The following is a 27,921-nucleotide window of genomic DNA, read 5'->3' as shown; positions in this document are numbered from 1 at the left end:
TAATGGATGCTCTTCGTTCAGAAAGCAGAGAATAATGTCTTCTTTCCTGCCATAAAGGGAAGGAAATGCACACATTGATCTTTACCAGGATAGCAGACTCCCCATGATGCACATCTCATTGACTTACATTCAGAGGCAGCACCAGAAAATCAATGTTGATCTATACCAAGATCACAAACATTACTACTTGCTGATTGCATATGAAATGCGCAACTATACAGATTATATCATGTTGATGAATATCAGCTATCCTGGCAGCAGTGACGTCACTCTGGCATCAGCAAACACATCAAACCAGAAATTAGCTGTGAGCTCATGGCTCCTTTCTGCAGCTATCTACACTTGGGCAGCATTCATATGGAGACAGCATTAATATAGAGATAATGGGAACTGCAGATGCTGGAGATTCCAAGATAATAAAATGTGAGGCTGGATGAACACAGCAGGCCAAGCAGCATCTCAGGAGCACAAAAGCTGACATTTCGGGCCTAGACCCTTCATCAGAGAGCATTAATATAGAGGCAGCTTTGCTGCCATAGGGAACATCATTGAGTAGACAATTCGTGCGCCAACACAATGGTTTTGTAGCATCAACCATTTTGGAGGAGCTTTCCACGAATGAAAGAAATGCATGATTTGTGTTAATCTGTCAAATGCTGTACAACGTTTTGGTCACGAGGGCATGTACCTTGCCACCAGGGAATGAATAAGTACTTCAGGAGGTGGAGGAGGCAGCCACTGCATCGACATTCTGGAGGGTTGTTTATGAGTACAGCATTCTGATTCCCATGAATAAAACTCCAGAGTCAGATACCTAACTATCTCTGTATTAGGAACCCTCACAGCTTCCCCTTGGCCAAAATATTGAAGTGAATGATGTTGCAAAATAAACATTCCAAACCAACTTTATCAAGAAAATTATCTTGTACTCAATACAAGAGCCAAACAATTAGACCTGGTGGTTGCCTTTGCTTGGCTAACTGCATACTGGCAGTGTTACCCCAGAGACTACAGTATAGCTGGGAGAAGGTTGCTGACTTTCAGTGTATAGAGTTACCAATGGTTGAGCAGAATGGTCCCAAGCAGCTTTGAGCTCAAAAAGGCACAGCTTCAGATCGCACCACTTTGGTGCGGCCAACACAGTCTGAGCTGAAGTATTTAATAGGCAGCAGACAGGGAGTAGATTGGGTGGAATGGCAGTGCTGGAAATAATTGCTTTCATTCTGAGAGAGGACAGCAGGCTCATGCCACCAGTAGTCCCTCAGTATTACGGTTGCAAGGCCATAAAGCTGAAATTTCATGAAGCAAAATATGTATGGGTTCATTGTTGGCATTTCAGAAGCATAAAAGATTTCAGGTCCAAAGTGGGATTTCTGAAGGTGGATTAGGTAAGATCATACCATTATCTTCAACACCTTTAGTCCTATACTGGTTAATCCCACAAAGGTGGACTGTCAGATGGTGTCCGGTGCTATCAATAGGGAGACAATGGCCATCGGTATTATTGCTGGACTGTTGATCCAGAGACCCAAATAACATTCTGTGGACTTGGGTTTGAATCCTGCCATGGCAGATGGTGGAATTTGAAATCACTAAAATGTCTGGAGTTAAGAATCTAATGATGACCATGAATCCATTGCTGATTGTCAGAAAACCTGTTGGGTTCACTAATGCCCTTGAGAGAAGGAAACTGCTATCCTTACCTGGTCTAGCCTACATGTGATTGCAGGCCCACAGCAACGTGGTTGACTCTGAACTGCCCTCTGGGCAATTAGAGATGGACAATAAATTCTGCCTGGTCAGCAATGTTCCCCTCCAGTTAATGAATGAAAAAATTCTCCCCCACCACACACATGCAACCATGCCTTCTCACAAAGATATCTTCACTGCTTTCTTTTCTCAGGTTCTACAACAAACAGGTTCTCCTTCTCAGTGGTGTCAATCCACGTCTCTCCATCTTTTCTCTCAAAGTTCACAGCACTCTTGATCTCCCTAAAACTCCCCTTTCATGGAAACGTCAACTCATACTCAGGGCCATCCATTGATACTGCAATCCCACGTGATCTTACTCATCCCATTGCACCAATTACTATAAGATTATCGTGATCATTTCCTTGAGTCACTCTGCCCACATTCACCTAGAATTTTTTTTTTACTTTTCATTCATGTGTCACAGGGATGTCTGGTTGACCAAAATTTGTTGTCTATCCCTAGGTGCCCTTGAGAATGTGGTGGTGAATTGCCTTCTTGAACTGCTACAGACCACGTGTTTGTGTTGATCCCCACGACCATTAGAGAGGGAATTCATGATTGTCATCCAGTGACAGTGAAAGAATGACAATATATTTCCAAGTCAGGGCGTTGAGTGACTTGAAGAATAAATTTCAGGAGGCTTGTTTCCATGTATCTGCTGCATTTGTCCTTCCAGATGGAAGTGGCCATAGGTTTAGAAGGAGCTGTCTAAGAATGTCTCAATGCTACTCCTTTTTAGTGTTGTCCCTGGAGAATTACTAGCTTTCAATTCCATTTTACCACAGTTTTAAAACCCTCAACTATCCAGTCTCTGGCCATCTGTTCACTACAACACTTCTGCAGCTATTGATTTTCTCAACTGTACCCTCATCTTCATCTTTCATACCTTAGTATCTGATAAAGCCATTACTAAAAATTACCCCAGCTTGTGACCTGATACAACTTCAACTCCATTTTCTGAACTCCAAAGAATGCCAACTTGAAATGATAGGGTGGACAACTGAATGTCAGCATCCACTGCAGGTCTAACTAAGTCACTTAAAACACTATTGCTTCCTTCTTTAGTCTGCCCATCTGAAACATAATTTGATATTTCATTGGAAGAAATTCCTTCTCATCCAGTATGTGGTGTCATATACTTTACCAAAATGACCATGATAAGTGCAACATTTATTCAACTGAGAAAAAAATACATCATTATTCCTTGAATCGAAGGAATTGAATCAGAATTCTCTTCCAGGATTCTGGTTCTCAAAAATGTACCCAAAAATATCCAAATCTGAAACTAATTGTGAGAACAATGACAAAAATTGAATTTGTGTAACACATTACATGCAAGAAAGAATACTAGGGAGTAAAGGTTGCAACCAAAACATCGGGTTTAGATCAAAAACAACAAATGCTGGAGATCACAGCAGGTCAGGCAGTATCCATGAAGAGAGAGCAAGCTAACGTTTCTGTGGATCTGTAGTAATTTGCTCCAACTTAGGGTTTAGATGATGTTTTATAAATTACTTATAGTGTCTTTACATGTTCCACTAAAGCAGAAAGATACCATGAATGTGCAGCATACGTGTCCATGCCAAATGATCTGTACACTCCTACATTCATAGAAAATATTCAACAACCTGTGTGTCTAGAAACTGATCTCAATTTATTTTGAACTTTCATAGGAGAGTTATCACAGAGTACATTCCATTATTTTTGATAATGAAATATCACTGTGTATGATAAGAAATACCAAGCAATATGATCATAAAGCATATTTTGCCAAATGTCATTTTAGACTGGCATTACTCTTTTTCATTTCCACATTTAAGAAATGCAGTGTAGATATACTTTGCTCATCTGTCATAAATGAAAGCACTCAACGCAAGTTTTAGTAATCTAACATGAGGAATCAACTGCTTGACGTATCAAGGTGAAATTAATTTGTTTTGTAACAGAGATGTCAGCAACAGAACCGACAAAGTAATTTAACATACCATCTCTACACTTAAATTCTGATACAACTTTTATTCATAGAAGGCCCATAATAAAGAGACCATTACAGCTTATATTACCATATCACAACACAAGTTGTTGCCTAAATTTTTTTTTAAGTTTTTGAGAAGACTTTTAAAAGTTCTTGTCTCTAGTGTGAAAGATAAAATTGAAGAAAAATATTAGTACTAGCTCACACCTGACCTTTCCGAGCTCATTATTTTCTGCCAGAAATCTAGAAAACATTGGTAGGTGGCGTAGAATTCTTATAGAGTCACAGAGATATACAGTGCAGAAACAGACCCTTCAGTCCAACTTGTCCATGCTGACTAGATATCCTAAATAAATCTTGTCCCATTTGTCAATATTTGACCCATATCCCTCTAAACCATTCCAAGCATATATCCATTCCGAACCCTTTTAAATCATGTAATTGTACCAGCCTCCACCACTTTCTCTGGCACCTCATTCCATACATGCATGGCCCTCTGCATGAAAAAGTTACCCCCTTGGGTCCTTTTTAAATCTTTCCTCTGTCACCTTAAACCTGTGTCCTTTAGTTTTAGACTCCCCACTGCAGGAAAAAGACCTTGTCGATTTACCCTATCCACCCGCGTCATGATTTTATAAACCTCTATAAACCCTCAGCCTCCAACACTCTAAGGAAAATAGCCCCAGTCTATTCAGCCTCTCCCTATAGCTCAACCCCTCAAACCCTGGGAACTTTCTTGTAAATCTTTTCTGAACCATTTCAAGTTTTGCAACATCCTTCCTAAAGGGGGATCAGAATTGCATGCAGAATTCCAATAGTGGCATAACCAATGTCCTGTACAGCCGCAACATCATGTCCCAACTCCCAAACACAATGCACTGGCCAGCAAAGGCAAGCATAAATAACACGTTCTTCATGATCCCCAAAAGGCATTTCTGCAGTATGTCTTTGTGAGGAATAATACATATGTTTTTGCTGTCACACATGCCCTCAACCCAATGGTCAAGACAGAATGGCCGCTGACACCAGAACCTGCATTGTAAAACAGAACTGCAATTAACACATGGCTTCAGTCAAAGTACAGTCAACAGAGTTAATTGAAGATGGACAGCATCTTGATTGGCATTAACATTTTAATAATAATTTTAAACCCCTAAGTAACAATTAACTGAAACTTATCATCAGATGTCTACTCAGGCTTTTTGATTAAACACATCACAGCATCTAATCTGTTTTGCATATTGTCATTTTAACACATTAGTAGTGTGTTCAAATTTGAGTTAGTGAGAAGTTAACTGAAACATTCATCTTGAATCTCATCCATGTCACTTGAAGGAGGTGACGATACAATGAATCATCATGAATAATGATGCATCGTAAAACCAGAGATGGACTTATGGAAAAGGTGTTCAGCTAAGAAGGAAACTCATCCATTGACTTACATTTTCAATTAAGTAAGCAGATTCAGGAGCAAGAAGTCTGTGCATATTTAATGAGTCAAGGATGTTGTGAATCCCCTGCTCCCCCTGATTATGGAACCATAAGAATGGATTAGCATTGTGTATGCAACTGACCATGAGCAAAGCAACAGCCGGGCATATGATTTAGATTCTTGGATTAACATTGTGAGAGTCAAAAATCTCCAAGACAACTGTATCCCATGCTATCAGCATCCTGACACCAAAATGAAAATCCAGTTCCAACTTGCTTTCTGCAAACCCCTTCTCTCATACTTGAATACCAGGCTGGAATGGCAAGTGACTAATTTGGGCAATTATTGTGTGTGAAATTGGTTAATTTCAGGCATGATCTGCAATGCAGATTCTGTATGTCTAATTCCATTGTTGTTGTGTGCTTTTTGTTGGTTTCCATCATAGTGCAAAATCAGCAGGCAGGCAACCTGCTCTCTACTTCATCCAACATCACTCAGTGAACAGTGAAAGGCCACAAGTCAACTCAACCATCCATGTTTGCTCTCACTCTCTGGGGAAAAGTTAAGCCCTAATCAACATCTTTCCATCAGATGTAATCAGGAATAAATCCTATGGGTGCAACCTTGCAGCACAGCTCTCTGTGTATTGTTTTTAAGAGTTTTGTTTTGAAAGGAAGTAATTAACTGCAAGGTTGTTCCCCTGAAGTGCAACACTGATTGAATTGATGTTGGGCTACTTGCATAAACAAAAATGAAATTAAAACACCTCTGTTAATGTTAAAGCATTTTAATAGTGCAATTCTAAATTTCACAATACCTGACCATTCCTGCTGTATATTGATAGATACAGAGACTGCAGCCTAAAAAGGTTTGATACAAAACAAAATGTTGACATCCTAAATTCAATGAATAGTTTACGGTTATTATTCAACCGAAAAACAATATGCAAAATAACAAGATAACCTGAAGCTGAGAGAAATGTTGGAAATGCAACAACCATTTTTGAATAATTAATTTGGAATTATTTTCCCAAAGCAATCTATGTCCAATATAAAAATATAGTTGCGTACTCTCATTAAGTCAGGGGTGTCTGTGAGCATCAGCACCGACCAGAATATCAGTCAAAGAAAGACCCTCGGTGACTCGCCGACAATTCTTTGACACAGGTTTCCACTTTCATTTGTGTTCTTCAAACATTTCTGTTTCCTCACAAAAGATCAATATTTGCTCAGATGCAGATCGATCTTCTTGTACTTCCTGCATTTTCTACTTTTTACTTCAGAGGTCTTGGGCATCCAGTTTCATCTGTCTCAATAGCCTATTGTAATAATTTCTGAGCAACTATCCTTTGCTAAATTTGTTGCACAGACAGAATGTCATACAATTCTTCCTGCTGCATTTCTGCTACATTTGTTCTCTGAAAGAACTGATTTGTAATCTTGCAGCTAAAAATTTTCATGTATTTTGGTTTTTAAAGGCAGTTTTGATTTGAGGTTTGACTTTTGAGATAGCAATGATGTATTTTCTACAACATTCATCACTTTAATATACTTAGCACAATATCTCGTTTTCAACATCCTCATCTGGTTCATTAATGTTCTCTTTCACATTTGCTGCCTCATTTGTTAGGTCAATCACACTAGCCACATGTCAGTGACTATTCTTAACTCATATTCGTATTGCATGCATTAAAATCACAGAATTACTACAGCACAGAATGAGACCTTATGGCCGATCATGACTACACCACTTCTGCGAATGTCAGTTCAGATTAGGTCATTCTCTTGCTTTCTGCCTGGAACACTTCCTTTACTGATTAAAATCTAATTCCTGTTAGTATGCTTCAATTGAACCTGCTTACACTGCACTCTCAGGCAGAACATAACCAGACCTTAATGACTTGCTGTGTGAAAAAGCTTTTTTTCATATTGCATTTGCTTCTTTGGCCAATTTCTCTAAATCCTGGCCTTCTCATTTTCAATCCTTTACTGAGTGGGAACAATTTCTCCCAATGTACTCTGTGCAGCCCCCTTATAATTTTGAATACCTCTATCAAGTCTCCTCTCGGTCTTATTTTTTACAAGGAAAACAGCCATAATGTTTCTGACTTATAATACATCAAAAGGATTCATCGAGTCCAAGCTGAAAATTTCTATTTCCTTTGATTGTCAACATGGATTCCTCGAAATCAATGACTCAACAACACAGGCAGTAGTTTTTTTCGTTCCTGATTGGATTCATTTGTACATTAATTTAGAGTCAGAATAGCACAGCATGGACACAGGCACTACAATCTGAACAGATGTCAGAAAATTTGTACTGATTATGAAATCTTGAACCATTATTGATGATGTACTGAAAGATTCCTTTCCAAGTTTCAGACCAAGTCTCTTTTTACATGATAATCGAATGTGAGCTCACCATTTGTACTTTTGCAAAATAACCTTACAGTAGGCAAGAAATGGTTACACCGAATGGGATGATGACTTTGTAATACTAGCTCAAGGAAAAGTAAGTTTCTTTCAATTAGATATTAATCTTCTAACCTCAACATGTTCAACAACTTCAGGTCATGACCTTTGTCACCATTTCTTTCAGAATTGGTTGGCAATGATTTTGCTCTTCATATTTAAATGTCCTTGAAACTCATATTTATTGTTTATTCCCATTCACTTTAATCTACATATCAACTCTTTATTCATTTTCTGTTTTCAACCATCTCCCATTGGTCTTCCCCCCTTCCCATCTCTCCCTGCCTCTGTCCTTGCTTAAAATATATTGAATTTTATGTTCCCAGTGTGAACTGAGAACCTGGTTTGTCTTGTCACTGATACACTCTGGCTTGCTGAGTATTTCCAACATTTTTTTTCTTTTAGAATAGACATACACAGCATTTTCTAAGCAGTGCACTAAGTTGAATAACAGATCAGAGCAGCTTCGGAATTTAATCTTGAGACAAAGTTACTCTGAATGCATAATTGCATTTTTGGTGAACACTTCTTATAGCTTGACAGGACAATTTTAGTTAAAAGTATGTTTTCTTATTTCGGAGAAATACACTGCAGTTATCTACATGAAACAGACCTGCAGTCAATTGTACTAAACACTTCTGCTTCAGAGATTGCCATGCCCTCACCAAGATGTCCCAGTACAGCTACAACACTGGAATATACCGAAAAAGGCAGCAACTTACCCAGGTATCCTATTCACTAAAAGCAGGACAAATCCAACCTGGCAAAACACGACCCCATCAGCTTACTCTCCATCATCATTAAAGTGATGGAAGGTGTCATCAACAGTGCTATCAAGCAGAATCTGCACAGCAGTAACCTGAAACATGACAAGTAACATTCATGCCTCCACAGGTTTTAGGCAAGTGATCATCTCTAACAGGAGATGACCTACTCATCACACCCAGATATACAATGGCATCATCACCACTAATTCTCCATTATCAACACCCTGGGGGTTACCATTGAGAAGAAACTGAACTGGATGAGGCATATGAGTACAGTAGCTATGAGAGCAGGTCAGTTCAGAGCTCGGAACCTGTCAGGAAGGAACTTGTCTCCTTACTGTTCAGTGGCTGTCCACTATTTCCAGGGTACAAGTCAGGAGTTGGACAGAATATTCCCCACTTCCCTGGATGAGTGCAGCTCCAATAACACTCAAACAACTTGACAACATCCAGGGTGAAGCAGCCCCCTTGATTGGCACCACATCTACAAACATCCATTCCCTCCACCACCAATGCTCAGTAGCAGCAGTTTGTTCCATGGACATGATAAGCTGCAAAAATTCACCAAAAGTCCTTGAGAGAGTACCTTCTAAACCCATGGCCACTGCCATTTTAAAGGACAATAGTAGCAGATACGCAGGAACACTGCCATCTTCAAGTTCTGTTTCAGGCCACTGACTATCCTGACTTGAGAATATCACCATTCCTTCAGTGTTGTTGGGTCAAAATCCTGGAACTCGCTCTGTAATGGCATTGTGGGTCTCTGTACAGCACATGGATTGCAACAGTTGAATGAGATAGTTCGTCACCACCTTCTCATTGTGCAATTAGGGAGGAGCAATAAATACTGGCTCAGTGACACACACAACCCAAAAATGAATTTTAAAAAGTACAATACACAGAAAAATGTTGTATTTATAGCGTGCACATTTAATTGAATAATGTTCTATTCCAGCCAATGATATACAATTGGTCATAATCCAAAGCAAAATTGATTTCTTCTTCAGCAAGTGAGGCATTGCTGCAGTCTGCAATATTTAGACACAATGATTAAGATGGTACAAGAGTTATAATTTCACGGGACTAGTAATCCAGAGACCCATTTAACGTTGTGGGGGCATGGATTCCAATCCCACTATGGCATTTAAATTCATTAATAAACGTGGAACTGAAAGCTATCTTCAGTAATTGGTCAATGAGACAACCATCAATGGTTAACAACACCTAAATTTGGCAATGTTGTCCAGAGTAGAAAATCTGCCATCTTTACCTAGTGTGTTCTACATGTGACTTCAGACCCACAGCAATGTGGTTGTCTCTTAACTGCCCCATGCTTCACAAGCCACTTATTTCAAAGAAAATTTTGAAATGGGCAACAAATGCAAGCCTTATCAATAATACCCATATCCCCTGAAAAGGATTAAAAATTTAAAAAAAACAATCCTGAGCTATTGCATGAATCATTACATTGTATTTCTGAAAGAGAAGCATACACTTTCTCCAACATTGTGAAAATATACAACTCTCTTCTGGCAATGACCAGTCAGTCATGCTGGTGACAGCAAGGTACATGGAATGGATGCCAGTCATGCCTTGCTATGGGCAAATGCGAGAAGACCTCTGTGAATCTAGAGCTCCCTGAACTCCCAGTTATACTTCTTTACACCTCCCTCAAACAACAAAATCACTGATTATTGGGACAATATTGAAGAACTGGCATGACTGCAGTCATCGGAAAATTACATAACTGCCCAAATCAGCTCCTATTCCATTTGACCAGCAAAACTTAAGAAACTCAATATACTTGGATATAAAAAGCCCTCCTGTAAGAAATAAAATAAATCAACACTGTGGCCTCAAAAATGTCAAGTAAATCATTTTGATGTAGCAATAGCAGCATGTAAGATTTTGCATATGTAATGGTTTTAATACCGAGTGCAAACATTTGGCTTTCTTCAAGATCCAACCTCAGATTCAGCTGCAGAACTTAAATTGAAGCATTATTACTCTTATGTGCCAGTTCTGCAAAATCTGCAGGCTTTTAGAATACATCTGTCCCACTGTTTTCCGTATCATCTGAGACCTTTCTTCAGAAAAGATATCACGTCTCAGATATTGAGACAAAGAAGACTGTATCCAAAACATGGATTCATCTGTATCTTCTTTCAAAAGCCCAAACAAAGCATGCACACGAAGTCTCCAACTTTACTGTCTGTAAATTGAACATCTTTGTGGAATCCAAAGCATGCATCCTGACTCACCATTCAGACTGCATTTATGTGCAGTCACTATTTATAATTGCCCTGAAGAAAGTCAAATGTCCCAATTCCACCTGGTATTAATAAGCAATCACTTTCATCTAATGATCACCTCATGGCTTTCAAACAAGACGTGAAACAAGTTGGGAAATCCACGAGATTCGATTGAATGGTCACACATGAGTCTGTACTGCAAATCTTAAATAAGATAAACAGCAATATCTGTTGGAGAATACATCTGAATGTCTTCAGTTTAAAATTCATTGTGAATTAAAAACATAACCTAAGTTAGAAAAATCTGTAAGGGCAATTACCATCTTGAGACACATCTTTTGTTTGGTTAATGATTACAAGAAGAGATATGTAAGCATTTGCCTTCCTCAAGAAGTGCTATCCAAAATAATTTTAAAACAGTGAACACCTCCACCTATTTTGGAAAAGAACAGAAGAATATTTTACTGTGATGTTTAGCTGATAACCAAGATTAACATACTTGTCTTTCCTAGGATCTTATGTATTTACATGTAATGGAGAGGTGCATAACTGCTTGAATTGCCTTGTCGTAATTATGCATAAAGATACTAAGTACATCAAATTTGAGTCGTTGTTCTATGCCGTGGATGTTCCAAATTCTTTCTGACTGAGCAGCAACCATCCTTTTGCCTGTAATGACCTTTGTTGACTGTCACAAACAAGTTCTTTGGTAAAACAGCATTGGCACCTCCTTCACAAAAATCCCTTTGTTGAACTGTTGCAGCCTGAAAACATTTCCTCTTATCAAATGTCACGATGAAAATCACAGTGAAAGCCAAATCTGTGTCATAGCACCATAACAGCACCAGTGAAAGGGTTGCAAAATCATGGACAGTGCTGGCAAGATGTTTTGGATAAAGAACTTAATGCCTTGCTTTCTCGTGGATATAAATCCTTTCATTCATGGCCATGAAAATGCTTTCAAGAAACTGTGCAGTGAATTTCATTTTGCATTCATTTCATCTGTCTTATTTGAAATTGAAGAAGCAGTTGAGGACAACAACTTGGATTGATGTAGTACCATTACACAGTAACATGTTCCACAGTGCTTCACAGCAGCAGCAAACAAAATTTAACACCAGTTACAAAAAGAGATTTTACCTCAGGCAAGGCCACTAATAGTGGAGAACACTCAAGAGCCAGAATGGAGCAGTGCAAATCATTGAATCACTACAGTGCGGAAACATGCCCTTCAGCCTAATAAATCCACACCGACCTTCAGCGCATCCCACCCAGACCCATCCCCTTATACCTCCCAAATCTACACATCCTTGAACACTATGGACAATTTAGCATGGCCAATCCACCTAACACATCTTTAGGCTCTGGGTGAAACCAGAGCACCTGGAGGAAACCCACGCAGACAATGTGCATACTCCACACAGACAGTCACCCGAGGGTGGAATTGAACCTGGGTCCCTGGTGCTGTGAGGCAGCAGTACAAATCACTGAGACACCATGCCACCTCTAATCTGGAGGAATTGCAAAGTTTATGGAGTGGAGGTAAAGAAGAATATTCATTTTGATTTGTTTTGTAAATCATACACCAGAACACCAAGCCCCCTCTGTACCTCAAAGTTCTGCAATATCTCCCCATTTTAACAGTATGTTGCTTTCTACATTTTTCCACCAAATTGGACAAGTTAACATTTTACACCATTATATTCCATTAGCCAAATTTTGGCCCATTTATTTAAGCTATTCCTTTGCAGCCTCCAAGTGTCCACTTTGCAATTACGTTTCTTATTTTTGCACCCTGAACAAATTTAGCAACCACGTGTTTGGTCTGTTTTCCAAGTTCTTAAAATTGAATTTCTAAATTGTTGAGGCTCCAGCACTGAACTTTGTGGCATTTCATTTGTTATATTTGCTGACCAAAAACCAATCAAGTTATACTCACTGTCTGTTCACTGTTAGCTATACAATCCTCCATCCAGACAAATATGTTACCCCTACACTGTAAGTTCTTTTTTTCTGTCAAAATTTTTGATATGGTACCTTGTCAAATGCTTTCTGGAAGGCTCAGCATATCATATCCAGAAGTTCTCCTTTATTGACTTTCTCAAAAGGACCTAATAAACTAGAGAAACATAATTTTCCTTTCTCCAAACCATAATGACTATGCCCTGTGCAACTTATGAATTGTGAATTCAGTATTCTTCCTATAATACTTCTTAAGTGACTAGTAGTTTATTGCTTTCTGTGTCGCTTCTCTTTTGTGTCGTTGAGTTATATTTCCTGCTTTCCAATAATAAAGGATCTTTCCAGAATCTGAAAATTTTAGAAAATTTAAACCAATTTTTCGAGTATTTCATAAGTCACTTTTAATTTTTGTGTGAGAGGCATGTTGCTCCCCGGTACTATGGTCAAAGTTGACAATGAGCAACTGCAGAGCACTCAAAGGTTAATGTGAAGAAGCAAAGTTGAGGTCCGTATGGTACTGACCGTAGAAAAGAGGAAGGAGTTCTTGCAAGAAGTAGTTTAGAATGTTAAGAGATAAAACAACAACTGAGATCCCAAGCGAGTATCGAAATAAATAGATTGAGCAAATTAAACTGTGGCCAGGAAAACGATGGAGAAGGCAGCATTTTAGGCTCCAAAGTGATGAAGACTCATTCTGGAAACAATTGACCTCTAGAGGACAGATGTGCCACAGGGGAACAGAGCCATAAACACTGTTGCAAGGCAAGTTACTAGTGCTATGGCAGATGGTTTAAACTAATGGCAAACGTATGGGACCAGTAGAGAATGGAAAGTAGGAAAAGCAAGGTGCATAGAGAAATAAAAGAGACAAAAAGGACTATAATAGGAATTAGAAATATATTTGGTACAGTCAAAGAGAGAGAGAATCTAATCACGTCTGTACCTTAGGTTCACTGTGCAAGTATGTGAATTCACAATGTATGAGAAATAAGAACATAGAACATAGAACAATACAGCGCAGAACAGGCCCTTTGGCCCTCGATGTCGAGCTGACCTGTGAACTAATCTAAGCCCATCACCCTACACTATCCCATCATCATGCATTGCTTATCCAAGGACTGTTTAAATGCCCCGAATGTGGCTGAGTTAAATACACTGGAAGGCAGGGCGTTCCACGCCCTTACCACTCGCTGAGTAAAGAACCTGCCTCTGACATCTGTCTTAAATCTATCACCCCTCAATTTGTAGCTATGCCCTCTCGCACAAGCTGACGTCATCATCCTAGGAAAAAGACTCTCACTGTCCACCCTATCTAATCCTCTGATCTTCTTGTATGTCTCTATTAAATTCCCTCTTTGCCTTCTTCTCTCCAATGAGAACAGACCCAAGTCCCTCAGCCTTTCCTCATAAGACCTTCGCTCCAGACCAAGCAACATCCTGGTAAATCTCCTCTGCACCTTTTCCAATGCTTCCACAACCTTCTTATAATGGGGCGACCAGAACTGCATGCAATATTCCAAGTGAGGCCGCACTGGTGTTTTGTACAGTTGTGGCATGACATCACAACTCTGGAACTCAATCCCTCTACCAATAAAACCTAACACACCGTACACCTTCTTAACAGCACTATCAACCTGGGTGGCAACTTTCAGGGATCAAACACATGGACACCAAGATCCCTCTGCACATCCACACTACCACAAATCATTCCATTTACCCAGTATTCTGCCTTCCTATTATTCTTCCCAAAGTGAATCACCTCACATTTATCTGCATTGAACTCCATTTACCACCTTTGAGCCCAATTCTACAGTTTATCCAAGTCTCCCTGCAACCTGCAACATTCTTCCACACTGTCCACCACTCCACCGACTTTAGTGTCATCTGCAAACTTACTAACCCATCCACCTATGCCTGTGTCCAAGTCATTTATAAAAATGTCAAACAGCAGTGGTCCCAAAACAGATCCTTGAGGCACACCACTAGTAACCAGACTCCAGGCTGAATATTTTCCATCAACCACCACTCGTTGCCTTCCTACAGAAAACCAGTTTCTAATCCAAACTGCTAAATCTCCCTCAATCCCATGCCTCCGCATTTTCTCCAATAGCCTACCATGTGGAACCTTATCAAAGGCTTTACTGAAGTCCATGTACACCACGCCAACTGCCCTACTCTCATCCACATGCTTGGTCATCTTCTCAAAAAACTCAATGAGGTTTGTGAGACAGGGTCTGCCCTTGACAAATCCATGTTGACTATCCCCAATCAAATTGTTGCTTGCAAAATGATTATAAATCCTATCTCTAGGACAGATAAGGTTCATGAATTGCAGCCAGAGAAGCAATTTAGAAATATGATGTTGTGAGAATTATGTAAACCAGCAATAACAAAATACAAAACCAGGGTGAGAATATTCCTGATCACAATATGTTCCCAAAAGATAGGGAAACAGGGAGAGGTTAGAGTCTGGCAATATTTACAGTACTGGAGTAAAGACTGCATTTTTTATTTTTCTGTATTTTTGACTGTGGATTGAAATGGGGGAAAAAGACTTTTAAAACAAGGATTGTGGAAGATATTGCTGGGCAATCAAAAAACATGTTACTGAAGCTCGTTGGAAACTGGTTTGTTCATCAATGGGAGAGGCTGGTCACAGACAGCTGGCACCAAGGGGTTTGAGCAAAGTGAAATTCACTGACAAGAAATTGACTACTCTGTTGTGTTCGCAGCAGTTGTGGACATCCATAGCTATAAGCCTGACAACAACCATCAGATTGGCTCCTAGGGAACTACATAACTTGTGGGCAAGAATGATATTGGCAGAAAACTTCAGATCAATGCAAGGGGCAGTCCTGTAAACAAAAACCAGGACAAAACTAACCCAACATGCTCCCAACTCATCAGTCTACTCTTGATCATCAGCAAGGTATGATCAATATAGCTGTCAAGCAACACTTGCTTAGCCATAATCTGCTCTCTGATCCTCACTTGGGTCACTCAGCTCCCGACCTCATTACAGCTTTGGTTCAAACGTGAAGAAAAGAAACAACTGCATTCCAGATGGGACGTGAAAGCGCTTGCCCTTTAGATCAAGGCAGCATTTCACTAAATGCTGTTTCAAAGAGCCAGAGTAAAACTGGAATCAATGGGAGTCAGTGGGATGCAACAAGACCTGGAAAATATCCAGGTTTAGACAAAAAAATGGCAAGCAGTATTTACACTACACATGTGACCATCTCCAACAAGAGAGAGCCTAACCTTCACGCTTTGATATTCAGTGGCATTATGATCACTGAAACCCCCAATATCAATATTTGGTAAGTGGGAGGTTGATTATTTATCAGAAATGGAACCGGACAAGCATATAAGTACAGTGGCTACATGAGCAGGTCAGAGACTAGGAAACATTAGTTAGACCACAAATGGAGTACTGTATGCAGCTCTGATCGGCACATAATGGGAAAGTTATAATTGGTGTCGAGGGGAAGCAGAAGAGATTTACCAGAATGCTGCCTGGACTGGAGGCTATGAGATATGAAGAAACATTTGATAGGCTGGGGTTGGATTTCCATGGAGCAGTATATGGTTGAGAGGGGACCTGCTACTGAGAAGTGTAGTGTTGTGAAGGACACACATAAAGTTAACTAGGAAGGCACTGCTTCCATATGTAGAGAGGTCAATATACAGGGACGTCATTTTAAGGGAAGATGTAAATTGGTTATAAGGGGATTGGAGGAGAAAATATATCACTCAGAGGGTAGTGGGAGTCTGGAACTCAAATCTGGATAGGTTGCTGGGAGTCAGAAATTCTTGTAATATTTAAGCATGATTTAGATGTTTGCTTGCTTCTTGGCCTCTGCGCCAAAAGTTGGAAAATGTGATTAGTGCAATCCGACCTTTGTTGATTAATATGGACATGATGGGCCAAATGGTCTGCTTTCATGCTAATTGTCAATGAATTATTGAGTGATAATCCTGCATCAAGTAACTCTCTTCCTGATGTCCCCCATCTACAAGGCACATGCCAGAAATATGAAGGAGTAATCCCCACTTGTCTGAATAAGCGCAGCTCCAGCAACACTCAAGAAACTTGGCACCATCCAAGAGTAGCCACCTCCTTGATTTTTACCATATTCATTCAATTCATCCATCACTGACACATAGTCACAGCATTGGTTCCCATCTACAAGATAGACAGCAGAAATTCACCAAAGTTCCTTAGACAGTATCTTCCAAACACATGCAACACTATGACCTAGAAGGACAATGGGCAGGAAGTGCAAGGGAGCATTACCTTCAAATTCCCCTCCAAACCTTCAAATATAAAAGAGAAAGGAAGTGATTGAGATCTGGAATGCAATGTGAATGTGATGGAGGCAGATTTACTTGAGGCTTTTAAAGGGAGATTGAATAATTACCTGAAGCGTTAAAATAAAGGGAATGGGACTGATTCAATTGCTCTTTCAGAGATATGTGAAGGGCATGGTCTTCTCTGTACAACAGCCAATTATTCCATATGATGTGCATCTGAGTCCTTTCTCTTATTTCTGGGACCATCTACTTTATAATTCATCATTTTTCACTTTTTTGTCAAAATTTGTTTTCTTGAATTTAAAGATGAAAGTGTGTGCTTTTTATATTACTAGTCTTATTTTAAATACTACAACTTAAAATTTACGTTGCTGCTCTATTCCTAACTAATAGTTCAGATCTTTTAAAAAGGAAAATTATGCTCAATGGTCCTCTCTTCCTTTCATCAGCTACAGTGGCTCTTTGAGTAACTGAATGCTCCATCGATACGTAAGAAATTAATGTTTCACAACCTTTTATTCTACTGTTATCTCAATTAACTACCAGAAAATTGAAATTGTCCATGATAATTGTGCCTTGTCTGTAATTGTTTAGAACATGGAATAGTCAATCTATATTCTTGCTGATTCTCATTACTGTGTAATTTTCATCCTAAGCATCAGTATTTATCTTTCACGCCCAACGTGTGTACACAAATTTGAGACAATCACTTTCTCCATTTCTTTTAAAAATCCTAAATCTTTCTTCATTTTCCTTTGTTAAAATGCTACCTATTTCTAAGTTGGCAGATTGCCATGCCTTCCATATGGGTTTGCAAATGAGCTTCCTGCTCTGCAGGCCTGGAGGAAGGTGATTGATTAAGATTGTAGATATGTGTTGGCATCTTCATAGGTACGCTTCCACCAGCTAACAATTGATGTTTTGTCAGTCTGTGCGCTGCACTGGTGTTTGGGTTCCCCAACTAGTAACCTTAACAGAGAAGAAATGTCGACTCATGGCTCTTGAGACATCTTGGTTGTTACTACTAATGCACTGTTTCGAGAGAGAAAAAAAAACCTGAACCAACTTATGTCTTCAAGTTATTTAGCCATTTCATGATTTATCTTCAATAAAAAAAAGAAAAGCTCTACAGATCCAATCCAGAGGGGGCTTGTGCAAGTCATGTATCATTTCAATGGGACTGAAATAGTGATATCATTATTGTGAAGAAATTAAAAAGAAATGTATGTAAGGGAGCACACAACAGCAGGTTCATGATAACTTACTTAATTGCACCTTTAGTGTAGATTTTCTTCTGTTATAAGGACATGGAATAGATACTTTCTTGCTATAATCAATGCCAAAGTTCTTTAATTAAAAATAATTGGGCAGTGTTGAGCTGGATCTCAATCGATAAAAATCCCAAATCACTGACACTTCAGCGTTAATTAGGCAATGCTTCTCAGAGACCCCATAAGGCTATGAAGGAGATACAAATGCCATAACAATTGTACAAAGTGCTCCTCTGGAGTTGATGCTAATGCTTCACAAATAATGTTAAACAAAAGTCAAAACAAAATAAAACTGGATAAAGGAGTTTCTATGTATGAAAAAGGTGTAGAGCTGGATGAACACAGCAGGCCAAGCAGCATCAGAGGAACAGGAAAGGTGACAAAGGTCTAGGCCCTTCTTGAAACATCAGCTTTCCTGCTCCTCTGATGCTGTTTGGCCTGCTATGTTCATCCAGCTCTGCACCTTGTTATCTCAGATTCTCCATTATCTGCAGTTCCTACTATCTCCATTTATGAAAATCTGTTTCTTGAAGAAGGCAGGTTTATTCTATTTGAGGTTATTCTAAACAACAAGGTGTAGAGCTGGATGAACACAGCAAGCCAAGCAGCATCATAGGATCAGGAAGGCTGACGTTTCGGGCTGAGACCCATTCTAGTTATTGTTGCCTGCTCGTCAACATGACAGCAATGCACAACATGGAAAATGCTGCTTCCTGACTGCAGCACGCAACAGGAGATTCAGGTGCATGGCATAGCTAATTTTCTCTTGATAAAGACAGCTATGCTTCCCCAAAAAAAGAGAAACACACTTATCCGACAGCTGTTGCTGGGAGCTTCATAAAGTCTTTCATGGAAGCAAGGCACTGCAAAGGAGCAACAGACAAGACAGAGAGAATACTCTCTTATAAAACTCTGGGACCTTCAGCTCTCTTGTGGAGTGAAAGCATTGCTGGCAATGTCAGTATTTATTGCTCATGCATAATTGGCATTCAGCAGTTGATGCTGAAATGACACTTTGAACCACTCTGGACAGTGTGATGTAAATATATCCACAGTGCCGTTAGAGGAGGAATTCCAGAATTTTGCCTTTTGGCAGGGAAGGAATGCTGACATTGTTTCAAGTCAGGATGTGATGTGAAGGTGTTCCCATGTATCGACTGTAATGAAGCTGAGAGGGAGGAAAGAGGTAATATTCCCACAGGAGTCAACTGCTCTGGAAGACATGTACTCACCAAACACATTAGAAGTAGCTGCATGCCAACAGGCTGAGATGCTAGTGTGACAACCTGGAGACATTGCCTGAAAAAGTTCAATGTATTTACACATCTGGTCAAGGTCAATTAATGAATTTACGACTAAAATTTCCTACCTATTATACTGTCAATCTCTCTCTCACTGCTCAATGTACCACAGCCCAACACTCACTGAAGGACTCTCACTTAACTTTTAGCTTCGCTCCCTCACACTTATCAATGCTATCAGCCTTACATCCACCTCTGACAGCTTTTCCCTTTCTACAAACATTCAGGTCTAACAAACAGCTAAACACAGTTCTGATGGAATGATTTTACTTCTCTCTCAGAAAACTTTGCACCTACAACTGCAGGAAACAGCAGAAATAGGCGAGGAACCGCCACACCTATATTTCTTTCAAGCAACACTGGACCTCAGACCCTTGCATCTAGCACTGCTGAGAATATTCAGGATGATAGTTTGCTCCTGCTTGAGGCAAAACTAAATTCCCAGTCAGCCATCAGCCCACTGACTGCCCTGAAGTGGAAGCAACAGGTGATGGTTGACATCTTGCATTCTGAAGCTTTCTCTTCCCGCGAAAACATACATTTTCTTTTACTTTTAGATAACCAAGAACTGCTGTGAGACCAGCCACTGCAGCTCCAGCTTGAAAAATTAGCAAGAGTTACTCAGGAAAAGTTAGACTATTAAATCTATTATCTAACGAATAAGTAACGATAGGTTCAATTTTAAATACTTGCCCCCATTTACCCCAACTATCCAACCCTCCAACATGACAACCCCCCCCACTTCCATCCCTCCCACCAAAAACCCGACACCCCCGCAATCCATCCCAGCATGACACAATGCCTTTCACCAAGCAGGATCTCTATTTCCCCACCCATCACCTCCCATTCCCTCGTAATCAACCCAATTCCCACATCCATTGCCCCCCACCATATCCTGCTGATCCCTACTAACAGACCCAATAGCCACGTTCCTAGCTGTTGGAGCTGAACCAATATTCCTGTCACTTGACCTTACCACCCATCCCTCACCTATACCAGGACCAGAATTGACCCGAACCCTAACAGTAAACTTGCCTTACATACTTTACCTTTGACAGAAGCCAAAGTGGCTGTAAGGACCTTTAAATTTCTGCAAAAGGCAGCTGATTTCTGTGAAGAGGGGCTTGTGCTTTGTCTTCCTCAGACAAATGTGCACTAGTCAAGAACAAGTGTGAGGAAAACGGTATCTCACAAACTTGATTGAGTTTTTTGATAAAGTTACCAAAAGGATTGATGAGGGCAGAGCAGTAGATGGTGTTTACTAGGACATTAGTAAAGCCTTTGACAAGGTTTCACATGGCAGACTAATTGGTAAAGTTAAGTCACATGACATTCAGGGTGAGCTTGCCAATTGGATACATAACTGATTTAACAACAGGCGACAGAAAGTGGTGGTGGAGGGTTGCTTTTTGGGCTGGAGGGCTGTCACCAGCAGTGTGCGACAGGGATCAGATCTGTGTTCTCTTTTGTTCATCATTTATATAAATGATTTGGATGACAATATGGAAAGCATTGTTTGCAAGCTTGTGGTTGACAACAGAAGTGGTGACATAGCAGAAAATGAAGAAGGTTTTCTGAGATTATGAAGGAATCTTGATCAAATGAGTCAATGAGCTGAAAAATAGCAGGTGGAGTTCAATCTGGAAATAATGTGATGTTTTGAATTTTGGTACAAATAAGGGCAGGTCTTGTACAACTAATGGCAGTGTTGTAGAACAGAGGGACCCAGGGGTTCAGGTACATAACTCTTTGAGGTTTGCATTACATATAGACAGGGTGGTTAAAAAGGCATTTGGCACGCTTGCCTTCATTGCTCAGTCTCGTGATTGTAGAAGTTGGGAAGCCGTGTTGAGATTGTACAGGGACATTGGTAAGGTCTCTTATGAAATACTGTGTTCAGTTCTGGTTGCCCAGTTGCAGGAAGGATATTATTAAACTGGAAAGGGTTCAGAAGAGATTTATCAGGATGTTGCCAGGTATGGAAGCTTTGAGTTATAAAGAAAGGCTGGATAGGCTGGAAGTGACTGATTGATTTAATGATTAATTGATTTATTTTCACATGTACTGAAATACAGTCAAAAGCTTTATTTTATGAACGAGGCAGGCAGATCATAGTAAGTAAAGAATGTACAAATCAAAAAAACTTAGACGGAGGCATACAGATTCCATTTCACAAGGTGTGCATTAGGCAAGATCAAAGTTAGCAAGATCAATGTTATTTGAGTTTAGAGAGTCCATTCATAGTCTGGAAAAGGCCGGGAAGAAGCTGTTCCTGAGCCTGCTGGTGTGCGTGTTCAGGCTTCTGTATCTTCTGCCTGATGGAAGAGTTTGTAAGAGGTCGTTACCGGGGTACAATGGGTCTTTGGTGATGTTGGCAGCCTTTCCATGGTAGTGAGCTGTTTACTTTTTTCACTGGAGTGTTGGAGGTTGAGAGGGGACCTCCGAGAAGTTTATAAAGTAATTTGAGGGATAGGTAGAGCTAATGGTGGTTATCTCTTACCTAGGTTGGGCAATTTCAAGACGACAGGGTGTATTCTTAAGGTGAGAAGAGAGAGATTTAAAAAAGACATGAGTGGCAAATATTTTTAACACAGAGGGTGGTTCACAGGTGGAATGGATTCTGGAGGAAGTGGTGGATGCAGGCACAATTACAATGTTTAAAAGACATTTGGATAAGTACATGAATAGGAAAGATTGGATGGATATGGGCCAGGAGAAGACAGATGGGAATAGTTTATTTTGGGATTATGTTCGGCATGGACTGGTTGGGCCAAAGGGTCTGTTTCTGTGCTGTATGACTCTATTGAGGTCAGAAGGAAATACAGCTCCATGTTCCGAGGGAGCCCTAAGCAAAACCTCCCTTCAGAAAGCTGGACCTCCCTTCTTCCGGGAAAGAAAAAGAGAAGGGCTGGAATTTCAATCTCAATCACCGAAACGCCCAGGCCTACATTTAGAGCGGAATGAGTTTGTTTTTGTGTACCCCGTCCTGTTGCCAATTGTATAACCACGTGGAGCACTCTAACCAAATGGTCAGTCTGAAAACAATTTTAGCTGCAGATGAACACAATGTGCCAAATCTAAGTTACAACTGCAAATTAAGCCCTCAATGTTGGAGCTGTGTCACTTCAAGTTGGGAGTCAAGTGACTGTTTGGTTCCATGACCTTCACATAGTTTTCAGTTATTTCGTATTCTGAGTAGCAAAACAAAAGTCATACTAAAATGCTCACTGATTTGGAATCAAGCATGAGGCAACATTGGAAAGACTGTCTGGAACCAAAAGGTAATAGCTTAAGTTAAAGTTTAAGAGTGGCATTTTTAAAACTCTTTGGATATCTGGTTTGAGTCAGGTTGCCTCCTACAATCTATTCAAAGCACTGATCTGCGGGAAACCGACTAAGCAGTCAGGTTTTTATGTTTCACTTACAAAAATAAATGGCAGAATTACCTTTTCTTTTGAAAACTATGGAAGGCACATGTGAGAGTGTCACATCCTAGATACGGTACTTTAAGTTAATATTATCATGTTTATTTCAGATGTTGCAGTCAACCCACAGTGCTTTGATTCATACTCGCCAATTTATACAGAGTATCAATGTCTGCATCTTCCCCTATACTAACAGGTTTTAAAGCAGAAGCAATATAAATGTTGGTGGTTCGTGTATCAGTTGACTATTAAAAATTCTTACCCATTTCTGTTAATTAACTCTTTCCTGAACAATTAGTGCTAAGGAAACTCTGATGTTAAAAAGTGAATCTTTTTCTTACATTGCAGTCACAAAACACAAGTGGAAGATTTCAAGCTGTTGAAAGAAAATACCAAATTCCACATTCAAAGTTTAAATTTAAAGAGATTACCTGACAAACTAACAATTTGCATCTGAGGCACTTCTCTCATTTCAAATCCTCAAGTTCCTTTAAATCCTTTAATCTCCTTTAAATTATTCCCTTTTTTAATACATGACACTATTCATACACTAATCTTGGTAGAAATAACATGTTAGGGAAGTGATAGTCTAGTTGTATTATCAATTGGGTAAATCCAGGGGCCTAAACTAATGTTTTGATGGCCTGGGTTCAAATCCCACTGTAGCAGATTGAAAAATTCAATCCAATTTTAATTTAATTAGGTAAACCTGTGTGAGAAACAGTACCTGCTCACAAATTCAGCCTGAGACAAAGCCTTGGAAACAAGACAATTTTATTCTGTACGATCTTGCAAGAAAGGGTGTCTGCTAGACAGGCACACACTACAAAGCATGTTAAACATTCTTATACAGTTTACAAGTTGCAGAATCACGCCTCCCTGCTCCCATTGGTCTTCTCTTATTCTATCATTCCCCATCCTATCGGACCGCCCTTGTTTATTGTTCCCTTTTCTGCCGGCCGAAGGCCCCATTCCTTTGTTTACTGCAATCCTTATTTGCTATCCTAAAGAGCGCTAGAGATGCTGTACGTGTGCGATTCCTCAGGTTTGCAGAAATAAGCCTCTGCTACAATGCCCTTATCTCTACCATGTCCTTGTCTGCAGAAACAATATTCCTGGTCGTGCTAACTGCCGCCTTTGCAGAACCTAATCTCTGGTTAATGATAAACTTCTGCTACAAAATCTTGTGACTATAATGTTCTTCTTTTGCAAGACCCCACCATTCATCCTTATCTGCAGAAACAACATTTCTAATCTCTCACACCTGGTCTAACAGTGAATGTGATGAATGATATCTCTTGAGACTATTGCAAAACCTATCTGGTTCTCTACTGTCCTTAAGGGAAGGAAAATTACCATTCTCACTTGGTCCGGTCAACATTTTTTAAGGCTTTTTTTATTACCTAACTTTCTTCATTAAACATTTCAAAAAATTGTCGGTAGTGATCTGAACTGGTGTCATCAAAGCTTGAAGAATTCTGAGGAAGGTTCACTCAATCTGAAACGTTAACTCTGGTTTCTCTCCACAGATGCTGCCAGACCTACTGAGCTTTTCCAACAACTTCTGTTTTTGTCTTTGATGTATTCTAGGTATATTTTTCAATTCCTCTCAGGTGGGTTGACATCAGTAATTTATTTTAGAAAAGAAGAAATCAGAAATCAGTTATTTACAGGGATTATGATGTCACAAGACAGCAGTTTGGAGCGCAAGTTTTTAAAAAAATTGTCTTAAGATTTAAACAAGGTAAACTTGGATAACTGCTGAAACTGCAAACCCAGAATCACACAAATTTAACATGAATTAACAGACAAATTGCAGTCAATTATAAATAATGAACTACAGGTTAAATGTCAGATACAACTGATACAGATCTTACAAATTGGCTTGGTCTCCACTCAACAATATAGGTCATTACATCCTCCAAAACTTTGTCTTCCTCATTGAAGAATCTCATCTCATTTCTTTTCAGGATTTAGACTTATCCTTAGCAGCAAATAGCACACAACTACCAATTCTCCAGGCATGGTTTCACAAAAGTTGGCATATGACTGCAGGACATCTGCAACTCTGATTACAACAGTCTTGAGAATGCAAATCCACTCTTGTTATCTTCAAGTACCAGGAACAGCTGCAGGAAGTATAGATTTGCCAATTGTAAGCTTCAGGGTATAGCCTCCCTTTTCATTAGCTTGCCTACACATTAACAGAATTGACTTTGGCAAAGTGTAAGGCAAACAGTGGCATAGTGGCAGTGTCACTGGGTGAATGCCAGAGGACCAAGCTAAATTTCGGATGACACCAATTCAAAATCCACCATGGCAGCAAATGGAATTTAAATTCAATTGCAGAGCTAGTCTTAAGTGAGAGTGACTTTGAAACAACCTATCTGGCTCACCAATGTTCTTTAAGGAATGCAATCTGACTCCTTATCTGTTCTGGCCTACATGTGATTCCAGGTGAAATAATTACATGAATGACTTTTAATTGCCTTCTGGACTCAATTTTGAATTCAATTTTAAAATGACAAAAAATTCCTTTACTTTCTCCGCTCTTTTTGTTTTCTTCATTTCCTTTCTTTTTGGATGCAGCAATTCAGAAGCATAACATTCACAACTTTGCTGCGAACATCTTTAGTTTTCTTCTCTACTTGCCCCATTGTATCTTTCTTGGGATTGCGCCATGAAACCTCATGTCATTAAAATTAAAAATTAAGTCCTGCCCTCAACTTTACCCCAGACTTTCCCTTCTGATCATTTTCTTTTTTCAGCTGCTAAAAGTCTATTATAGTTTAACAGTTTTCTAAATTCTTAATAAAAGATCATAGACCTGAGATGTAAATTCTGTACGTGTCATGAAGTTGTTGAACACAACATTGAGTCCAGAAAGCTGTAAAGTGCCAGCAAAGGAAAATGAGGTTCTGTTTCTTCAGCATACATTAAACTTCACTAGAACACTGCAGCAAGCCTAGGAAAGAAATTTGAGCATGAGAGCAGGGTGGTGTATTGAAATGGCAAGTCACTGAAAGGTGAGAGTTATGCTTGTAGGCTTATTGGAGACATTCTATGAAGCAAAACACTCTCCTGTCTGTGGATGGTCTCCTCCAAGACAGACATTGTGAGTATACTGCAAGCCATGACTTTTCAAGATACAAGTAAACAAACTGCCAAATATGCATCTGTCTAATTTTGATAAAATTTTGTATTTATCATTCAGCATCTCTTCCCTGCAATGTTTGCCCAGAATGCAATTGATCATAATTGCAAACAGTGAAAACAAGTATGCATGCATGATCGTTACCAAATTAAACATTGCACATTAGTTTTATCCACATGAATTGTGAAATCAACCACACCATCCTTTAATCACCAAAACCTGTACATTTGTTTGCTTAATTTTGGAGGTCTTAAATTAAGGCAACCTGTTACCAATTTCAGTGAATTTGGATGGAGAAGCTTGCTACAACTGTGACCTGTAGAAATTGTTCTTGTTCTCTTTGTTCACAATTATTTGCAGTCTCGCATGGACAGAGAAATATATATCGTAAAAAACCTTAAAATGTGTTGAAATTGCATCATTGCCCCAAGTTGAATGGTTGAGCTGTGTGTGAATGAGCTGCAAGCCTTAATTTTTTTAAGAGGTTTTTGTGGGAGATAATTTTATTGCATTTGGAGATTTTTTTTGCGCTGGTTCTAAATGTCATAATTGAGCAGACAATCAGCAGGCTGGCACAATTAAATTACCGTTTGAGACCGAATGACATTTTACTAAGTGTTTTCAATTACATTGGTTTGTCTAATTTGAAGAACGAACCATTTTTGATTTACTTTGCTGATGGTAAAAGTGGAGAATACATTGTATCAGTAAGATAGGAGCATCACATGAACAAATGTGTGATGTATTATTCTATGACTAAGGTAGAGTTCGATCACTTTAATACACACGACCTAATGTTAATGCAAGTGCATTGTTTCTTTGTGTTTTACTGTCAATGTTAAATTTCTTATTTGTCTCCAAGATCAGAAAAACAGCAAAATAAAGATCTCCTTTGTGTTTCAAAATTTAAAAAATTGTTTTGTATTCACCAAAAATATGCCAGACTCAACTTGTAGTTAGATAGATATTATTGAGCTCAAGATAAAGCAAGAGTGCATTTACTTTGAGACAATTCAAGTCCCACCTACTCCAAAGGTGTATACTCACATCTCTGAACAGGTTGGTTTGAAAATATCTGAGCTAATTCAGCAACTCCACTGCCGCAAAGTGTATTTATGTTCAGTAATTATCCAGCAGCTAAATACTGCCCTTTATGTTAATACTGTATTCGAAATATGTGTAACCAGTTCTGTAATATGCAAATAAAATCTTAATTTTAAGCAGAGATAGTAAGAACTGCCAATGCTGGAGTCAGAGATAAGACAGTGTGGCTGGAGAACAGAGGTGACCAGGCAGCATCAGGGGAGCAGGTAAGTTGAAGCTTTGGGTCAGAATCTTCTTCAGAAATGGGGAAGGGGGAAGGGAGATCAGAAATAAATCGAGAGAGGAGGGGTGGGGCTGGGGTAGGTAGCTGGGATGGTGATAGGTGAGTGCAGGTAGGGAGTGGTGGGGATTGGTCAGAGAGGTGGAAGGAGCAGATAGGTGGGAGAGAAGATGGACAGGTTGTGTCAGGTTATGGAGGAGGGGATGAGAGGGATGTTGGACATGGGGTGAGACTATGGGTGGGGAGATTTTGAAACTGGTAAAATCCACATTTAGGCCATTGGGCTGTAGGCTCCCAAGGTGGAATATGAGGTGCTGCTCCTCCAGTTTCCTGGCGGCATCATTGTGACACTGGAGGGGGTCCAGGATGGACATGTTGCCCAGGGAGTGGGAGGGGGACATGAAATGATCTGCGACTGGAAGGTGTGGTCGTTTGTTGCGAACAGAGCACAGGTGCTCTACAAAGTGGTCTCCGAGCCTCTGCTTGGTCTCACCCATGTCGAGGAGGGCACCTTGGGAGCA

The sequence above is a fragment of the Stegostoma tigrinum genome, chromosome 11, assembly GCF_030684315.1.
Source record: "Stegostoma tigrinum isolate sSteTig4 chromosome 11, sSteTig4.hap1, whole genome shotgun sequence".
Lineage (NCBI taxonomy): Eukaryota > Metazoa > Chordata > Chondrichthyes > Orectolobiformes > Stegostomatidae > Stegostoma > Stegostoma tigrinum.
This window is presented reverse-complemented; position numbering follows the sequence as displayed.